This window comes from Seriola aureovittata, chromosome 4 (assembly GCF_021018895.1).
Source record: "Seriola aureovittata isolate HTS-2021-v1 ecotype China chromosome 4, ASM2101889v1, whole genome shotgun sequence".
NCBI lineage: Eukaryota > Metazoa > Chordata > Actinopteri > Carangiformes > Carangidae > Seriola > Seriola aureovittata.
In genome coordinates, this window is record NC_079367.1 from 18,875,887 (window position 1) to 18,885,339 (window position 9,453).

Sequence of the window (9,453 nt, forward strand, 5' to 3'; positions counted from 1 at the left end):
GAGATGAACAGCCACTATTCACTTGGTGACAGGATGTCCCTCGGCGTTACGTGTAGCACACAAAGCCAAGAATAAAAGAAAGAGGAAGTCAGGGAAGGCACGATGTAACGTTCTGTAAAATATCCTTCGTTGCAAATTAATTAGCCAGTTGTTTGTCTTTTATAGGACTGGTGCTATTTGAGGACGAATGAAAGTGCAATTTAGGGAACTTGACAGAGAATGAGAGTGGTACACAGAGAGACAAAGCCTAAAGAAAGATCCCACTGTGATACCAGAGCCCACAGGAAGAAAGAGAGAAAAAAAATCTGTTGCAACAGCTGTGGTGTAGGCTAAACTTCATTTTTTGTGACAGGACTCTGTGGACGGCTAGGAGGAGGTGGAGAGCCAAAATGGATTCATGTCAGCTCTGTCACAGTGTCACTCTCCTTGTTATGGTGGAGGTGGGGATCTCCCTTTCATTCCAAAGACTCTTTGAAGCTTTATTATATATCTTTACTGCACGGGGCAGCCCGGGTGTAAATCAGTATGCTGCTCGTGTTATGTGTGTGTATGTGTAATACCCTTAATCCATCCCTCTCATTAATGAGTTTCCTCAACAGCTCCTTCTCACTTTTTCTCCCTCACCCTTCCTTATCTCGTCCATTTCTGCCATTCATGTTTAGCTCATAAAGCAGCCTGTTCACTGAGGCTATACCCAAGCTATCGGTGCAGTGGCAGTTGGCACCTAAATCACCAGCAGTGTAATTAATTCAGTGATTTAGGAAGAGTGAGAAAGGCCTATTGCTGAGACAGGCAGTTTGGCAAATAGGACCTATATGCAGCTCTCACCCTCTCTCCGTATCTTGTTTCAGATGTGTTTTTATCTGAACAGTTTTGATCTCATCTCTAATGGCTGCTGTATGCTGATTTAAATTAGATTCAAATTAATTATTCCAGAGGTCGTTCTGTAGCTGTCACTTTCCTGAAAAACAGCAAAAATCACCTCAAAATTTGATTAAGCAACAGTTTTAACAAATGAAAAAATGTGTTAATAATGGGAGCCTTAGACATGCTGGTGAGTGGGTTGTTTACTTTTCATTAGACAGAGTCAGGCTATCTGTTTTCTCCTGTTTTTATGCTAACTCCATACTGAGGAAGTTGGTGGTGGACTGAAAAGAAGAGTGAGGGTGGCTGTTGTTCTTGTGAATACACAATGCTATTGCTATTTTCTGCTGCCATCTGAGATGCTGAATATCAGCTTAACTTACAGAAATTACACTGAAGGAGTGATAAAGGGGCTAATTTTAGGATATCTGAGTTCATTGACTTGTACACCTCTTCACCACCAGTGAACAAACAAATAATTGGAGAGACACAATATTTGCTAACCATTTGCTCTATACTTTAAGCTATAAGCTGCTTTATTAGCATTTCTGTACAGTGGTTAGATAACATCCACTGTTAGCACTTCAGGGTTGCTATGTGTCCAGTAGCTTTGCCTGGGGCGCTGTGCTCTGCTTCAAAATACAGAACATCGACATCGCCAGAAAACTTGCGCGCTGTCTGAAAACTCCTTTACTGTGTACGGAACGGGCAGAAGTGGTTATCAATCGTCTCATCTAACTCTCGGCACCAAAGCAAAAAAACGTATTCCCCAAAATGATGAAGCATTCCCGCAACACACCTTTTCATCTCTGAATCGTCATGCCACATTTTGTTACACATGCTTCCTAGTGTGTGGTGATTACATTGTTCTTACATTTCAACTATTTTATGCCACACAGGAAACAGGAAATGTTTGTGCAATTTATGCAAAAGATAGAAATCACAGCACAGAGGATGTTTTTCAGCCGCAAGCTCCTCTGCTTTGATTTATCTCTTTTTTTTCTCCTGCCCTGGCTTTACACAACACTGCCATTTTTCCCTGAAATAAAGCCTTATCAGGTTTAAGTTAGAAATGTGTTTAAAAATGTGCTGGGAGTCTAAATGAGGTAAGGAGAAACAGTGAATTGCTGTTTCATCCAGGGTCAGTAACTCTAATTTCCCAACCCACCGCCATTCTGCTCGATGTGACCTTCAGCTTGAGTGTATTCATGTAGGCAGCCAAACCTGAGGCAGGCAGTTTCACATGAGCCCATGTGTGAATAATTCTCAATAGCACCCAGACTCAGACAGACACTTTATCACACAAGAACAAACAGCTGCTCAGGAGCCTCTATTTTTTTTTTTTTTTTTTTTTTTTTTTTTTATTAGAGCCACTGCTGGATCACTGTAGCATCAGAACCTGTTTAGAAATCTATCATATTTCAACTAATCTGTGTATTTGCAAATCTGATATTAATTAGCCAATATTAAGAAGCCAGTGGATGAAACTGGGGAAGCAAAGTATTTGAAGTTGTACTGACTTCCTCTTGTAATCCTTTCTGTCACCTTATTAGGCCTGGAAAAATGGTGCTCACCAGAGCATACAGCTATCCGATATGAAGTTAAAAAAGTAGCGTCTGTTCTTCGGTTTAATGGGTATGAGAAAGTGGGTGCGGGTAAAAACTTGAGAATGTAGGAAGGAGGAGGAAACGAAGACATTAATCTCCTAAAAGTTAAGGGAGGAATTTAAGTAGCTTACTATACAATAAGTTGCAGTGGCAGCATACAGTTGAGGTTGTTTCAAGAACAGGCGAGTAATTACTGAGCAATTTTTAAAAATATATTCTTACACATACTGTATAGCAGTGGGGAACTGCAGTATTGGAGCTGGGCCTTCAACTCAACACTGACACCCTGTAGTAACATGCATAAAGTTACAAATGCTTAAACTTTTATCAGTATTGACATGTCTAATTGTTAGCTCAAATAGATTCTCCAATTCAACTGTTCAGTTCAATTTACAGTAACCTCGGCTATAGTAATGGTAAGTGTAGTTCATTCAGATTTACTGGCATCTGATTGTATTTCTGTTCCCCAATTATTCATATTCCTTAAGTCCATAAAGGTCCACCAATCAAAAGCTGTAAAAGAGTTTTCATTAAAGAATTCCCAGTTGTGAATATTGTCATGTGAACTCCATTGCAGACATGGCTTTTTCCACTTTGAAAACAGTTTTTAAAGTTCCTGGTACAAAATATTCATTGACCATCAGTTACAAATTGAAACAGTTAAATATATTCTCAACAATACAAAAACTCTATACAGCATCATTAATGTCACTTTGAAGCCATATTTTAACACAGTGGTGCTTTGAACTAAATGATAACATGATATTGCTAACACACTGGTACTGAGTGGGTATCATGTTCATCATCTTAGTTTAGTGTGTTGGCCAAAACTCAAGTATTAGACTAATTAAAGTTTAGACCAGATGATGGGGTTAGATACAATTCATCCTGGGGGGGGGGGGGGGGCTGAAATAAATTTCATGACAATCAAGACATTTCAGTCAAAACAATGAATGTTAACCTCATGCTGGAGCTCGAGGAAAAGTCAGGAGATCATTAAACTCTTTAGACTGGGAATTATAAATATCTGTACAAAATTTAGTGGCATTCATCCAGTAGTTGTTGGGATGGAGGGAACCACACAACATGCTGCAGAGCATGAACAGTTTCAGCATCACACTTTCACTCATTTGCGTTGTCAGTGTGATTTTGAGTAAGCTTTTCTAACTTCTGGAATGAAACTTGATAGGTCATGTTTCACGTCGCAAGAAGGACATGTGGTTCAAAGTTCACCCTCAACATCAAATTATACTGCTACTCAGTTTGAACCTGGTTATTAGCCTGCTTCTCTTCATCTCCAGTTAAATGCCTCAACTCCCATGGTGCACTGCTGCTATCCTGTTCTTTTCTTTGCCTCCAACAACAAGAAAGGATGGATTGTTTCTTTCTTGGCACTCCCTTCTCTACCAGATGTAACACACTGTTGCTTCCTTTCCCTTTTCATATCTGCCTGCTTAGACCACTACGCCACACGACGCCCCTGAACATGTCATTTTACTTTGGTTTTGTGTGTGCCACCAAACCACACCATTATCCATTGTGTCATGGTAGTGGTTTGCAATAAAAACACTCATGTTAATTAAGAAACTGAACTGAAACTGAAAAAAAGTATGCGATTGAGTCAAAGCTTTGGAATGTGGTTAATCTCCTGTGTGCATTTCTTGAGAAAAGATGATGATTGTATGCACGCATTAATGCAAGTGTGCGCGTGTGTGTGTGATTGTCAGTTAAATCTGTACTAAACTTGTTGCATCATGCCTTTTTCACTTCTACATGTCACCATCTCTTTTCTTCTCTCTTTTTCTTTCCCTCTTTTTTGTATGCAACATTTGTGCCAAGTGCAGAGTAACACTTAGCATGTTTAGACAAGCTAGTTTACACACCATGCAGTAGATCCCTAAGCTAAGAAATGATTTACTGCTCATGTTTTGTGCTTTGTGTCAAATACACCAAATGTACATTTTTTTTCATCTCCTCAAGCTGCTCATTAAATGCACAACCTCATTTGCTTTCCACTCTGAATCTTCAGCAATTTTACGGCACCTTGGTTGCCTAATGGGAAAAGTTTGACAAAGTAATTTCCTTTCCTCCTCTCCTTATACCACTTCCTTCAGTATCATTGGGCTTTATTCCATTAAGGATATAGTGAATCAGAGCCATTCTGATGATGGTTCACAGACAGGACGATAATGTTAATGCTGTAAAGGTACTGTACGTTCAGATGTCGCCATTCATTTACTCATTTATCATCTTCCACACAAAATTGGATATTTCACCAAAACACTTACACAGTCGCACAAATAAACACACAGAAATGCAAACACAGCACTACCACAGGCACTACAGTTATGTTATGTAAAAATGGAAATCATCCAGGAAATATTTGATTTAAGTCTTTATTTAGTTCTATTGTAATTCTGGCAAAGTGTAGATCGATGTGGAGCTCTCCTGGAAACATGGTAATGTAGGCTACATCCTGGATGTCTCACCAAGCTCCTGAGTCTCTGTGAGTCAGCATCAGCCCCATATGGCCACACAAAGAGCTTTACTCTAATGTGCGCCATTAGCCCCCACTCTTTCACCTCCACTTTGCTTTAAGCATCTCAGTATGTCAGCATCCTTTTTCCAGCCGAGGGGGAAACAAATGACTGAGTAACAGAGAACGCTCTCCATTAGACAACATCTCTACCCTCCAATCTCCTCCATCCATCCCTCCACATTCCTCACATTTCACACTTAAAACTCTCCAATTTGGAAACGTTTCGTCATTCGACCCGACTCGTCTCATAAATCAGGTTAAGTGCATGGCTTCAGTCTGTTTTTACAGATTCACCGTTGCAAATTGAGTTTAAAAAAAAAAGTGCTTGTTTTGTCATCCAAGTTGAAGCTGTTGTTCCTCAGGGTAAACAGACTGGACAAGCTGAAACAACAATCATTTTCCAATATATTTAAATCTGCCAGTTGGAAACCCTCAGGCAGATTCAAGACATTTTTTGAATATTGTGAGATAATGATTGAGCGAGGCTCGTTGGCCTGACCTACTTCATTTTTGTAGGCATTGGTACACACATTTACAAATCCATTCTTTGAAAATAAAAACAATTTATATATAACTTGGTTTTAGACTGGTGTTGGGCTGTTTTGAATCGATTTTTAAATGTCTATTTGAATTATATTTCATGAACTTATGATTGCAATTCTGTTCAATTCTGATTATTTGCTTGTCATATCTTGTTCATATGTAATTCAGTATTACTGCTTCCAATTTTGCCCAGGACACTCTTGAAAAAGTGATTTTCAATATCAAGAAGGCTTTAATTAATCAACCTGTACACTTTTACAGACTGTGAGGGAGTGAATCTGTATTGATGACAGTTACTTCATGCAGTGTTCTTGAACTAAACCACAATATTTTTGCTTTTCCAACTTACTGACAAACATATGATCACATTGCTCCCTTGCCGTTAACCCCCAATCTCCCCAAAATTGGTAGATTATATGTAACTACATGCATAAATTCACATTTATTGGAGGGAGTTTGAGGGAAAACAGTGTTTTAAGAATAACTGAGTAATGATCAATGGCAGCAGCACTTCACCTCATACAAACTTTGTGCCGGATAGGGTCCATTTACAGGTTCATGTTTTAAACATTGATTAAAGTAACAGGAAGCTTGTTAATGTTTATCCTAATGTAAACTTGTATTGCCCTGTGTGAAAGCCAAATATCACACTACCTGGTATTTTGGTCTTTTTAATGCTTCTGCACAGATGCGATCTTTTTCCTGAAACCCATTTGTGACTTCATTAAATTACTCCACTAACCCGCACCATTAGAACATTCACCTGCTTAATTATGAGTAGACTTACTCTCATCTCATGGAGGCAACAGTCACCACTTATCCTCACAAACGGCTCTATCTTTTTGAGAATGGAGAAAAAATAGACTTAGAGGGGGGGACAACCCCATTTATTATTTATTTTATTATTTCTATTCTTTTTTTAATATGTTTATCAGATACTTAAATTTGTGTATGACAGTCTGGACACTATCAATCCTTTTCCATGATCAGTCTCCTGGGGATCTGTTAGAGGATAGTAGATGGTGTGGTGTGGCAGGCTGGTGCAGGTGGGATGGGAAAGTAATTGTAGCATATAAATGGACACTCTGTAAATTTGTAAATTAAGAGAGAGCCAATGAAAATTGGAAAAGAAATGTGTACATGTGGGTTTGCTATTGAACATTTGTGTTCACTCTTTAATTGGAGTCGCTGTAATGAATGTGTGTTGACTTGGCGCCATAAACATAAACTTTGTGTTCTGGTTGTCTGAGGTCCTGAAGGATCTCATTTGGCTTTAGTATATTGATGAGTTGAAGGAAGAAGAACGACATGAGAAAATAAACAAGGAAAGACAAAAATATATTGAATCTTTGGAAAGGAGGATCAGCCAGACTGATGAGTAAAAATCCCATAAAACTGGGAGGCGTGTGAGAAATTAAGGTCATTCAAAATATCATTATCTTGCTCTTTGCTGGTAAAATATCCATCCAAACATCCATTTGACCACAATTTACAAACAAATACTTTAGTGTTCTAATGAGGTGTCAATGACCTCCACTGAGCTTGTGAAGGAACTGCACTTCGTATGGGAAATGTGATGGTAAATCACTAAATTGGGTTTAGCAGTAGTATTTTTTTATGTAATGTATTTTGGTCAGGTTCTTTTATATCACCAGATTAAACGGAAATTTGATTTAAAAAAACAGGCTGTGATTTGTCAGCACAACCTCACAAAACATCACCAGGAACTTTTGCCAAACCTTTTGTCTCATCATTCAATGAAGTCAGACTTCAGCTTATATTTATTCTTGGGAAAAGATATTTACATCATATAGCCTTGCAAAAATATACAAATATCAGCCACACTTTGCACTTTGCTACACTTGCTCCACTGTAAAAGGCCTGGCAGCATGGTTGTGCGGGAACTACATTAGTGTGGTGTTTACACAAAACCCACACTGACCTTCTCTCTGCTTGATAGAAAGCCTCTGTGACATTCAGCTGCATTGATCAGTTTTTAGAAAAGTCAGCTGCTCAAAGTGCACCAGCAAAAGTAAATGATACTTTGCCATTTGGTTAAGATAGACAGCTGTCAGATATTAGAGGTGCAGATAGAGCCAGTGGGGAACCCTCAGGGTGTACAAACATATCGGCATTATAAATGTTATTTTTGATCTTTCATTTAATAATTGTTCTCATCTAATTCTAATTTTAGCTTAATTTTCTATCAAGTTTGCTTCAGAAATGAAAAGGTTTCTGACCTAAAACCATGAAAATAGTTATCCAATCGGATATTTCTTTTTTTGGTGCCTAGCCAGAGAAGTTAAGGTTAGCTGACTCACTCATTGGTTAGGACTTCATAACTGGGACAGAGGGTCTGAAGCCCCAATAACCACATGTGTTTGTTTAGAAAGTGGCAGGTGAATTAACCACCAGTTGATCACATTTTGATTTGTAGTGGGTGGGACCAATGATCACTGCCCTAGGCCTTTCTGAAGGCTCAAGGCCAGAGCTCTTGCATGGGGTTAGGGTTCAGATGGCAACCTGGAATACCTTTATTTGATCAGTGGACCCTTACAGATTAAAGGAATATAAATAATATAGGAAAAAACAGAGTCACCACCACTTTGCTCTCATGCTGGTTTACGGTGCCAGTAAATCTGAATGAATTATTCTTTTGTTCTCATGGTTTCTGTTAAATGAACTGAACAGCTGAATTGTGGAGGATCTATCTGAGCTAACGATGTGTAGCTTATCAATATTGACAAAAGTTTCAACTTTTATATCATTATGCATGTTGCTATGCTACGAGCTTTAAACTGATCGGCAGCAACCAAGACGAAAGGAGTGAACTGTTAGCTGCCGTGCAGAATGGTAAAATGGATCTGTTGTGTCTCAACCCAGGGTTGGTAGTCCTGTAAACTGTGATCGTGAGTTTTTAAAACTAACTGAGCGCAGCCCGGAGTGCAGCTCATTTTCAGTGGAAGGTGTAGCCACAGCGTTTCTGGGTTAACAGCACTGTGCTGGGCAGGTGACAGGTCTGTTTACAGTGTTTGGTGTGCTCTGAAAGACGTCACTGCGCAGAAGAGTGGCAAAAATTGGCGTGTTCACCCAGGTGTCATGTTTATATTACTGGCGATCGGAGCAGAAGCCGAATACCTGTGACTACTGCAGAGTCCTTTGACCCGGTTGGCTGGTTGAAGGCCTCGCTCTAATACTCACCATTCGCCACTGGATAGAGCGATAGGAAGGCAGAGAGAAGGTGGAGCTGAGGCCGCATGTGGGGCTGACCATAAGGTTTAGCCTGTTGATCACAGTTGCACCCATAGGAGCCCTAGGGAGCAGCTGACCTTTGTGTGTGCGTGCGTGCGTGTGTGAGCACTCCCGAGCTGTTTACTGAAAACTAAAGAATGCACCTGACTTCACTGACCTTTCTTTTAAGGTCCATCAGTGTGAATGCTGCTTCTCGGGTAATCATAGAGCGTGGTACTTTAGATGAGTTATGAATGTCATCAAACATTTTTCAAGGTTACTGTGATGATGTGTTTACGAGTAACATTAGAGTCTGTCCAGAACTCTGTCCAGTATATCTTAAAATCATTGATTTTTTTTTTTTGGCCTCTTGGGCTAACGGAAACGAGCTGTGAACATAGTACTGACGTGTCATCACCTTTTAAGTCGATATGGTGTTAACAAACAGTTGACTATTTACACATTACACAACAGATACGGAGAAACATTAGAATTCATTTGGAGTAGTGTTTCTGGCCACCTGGAAAAAGTCCAATATTCACTCTCCTTGTCCGTTTTGATCTCCACTTACTCTTTAGGGTAATATCTGGCTCTTTAGCAGGTAAATGCTCCACTGTTCGCTGGCTTTTTGCTCATTTGTCTGCCACTTGGTGTTGGGCAGGTATGTAC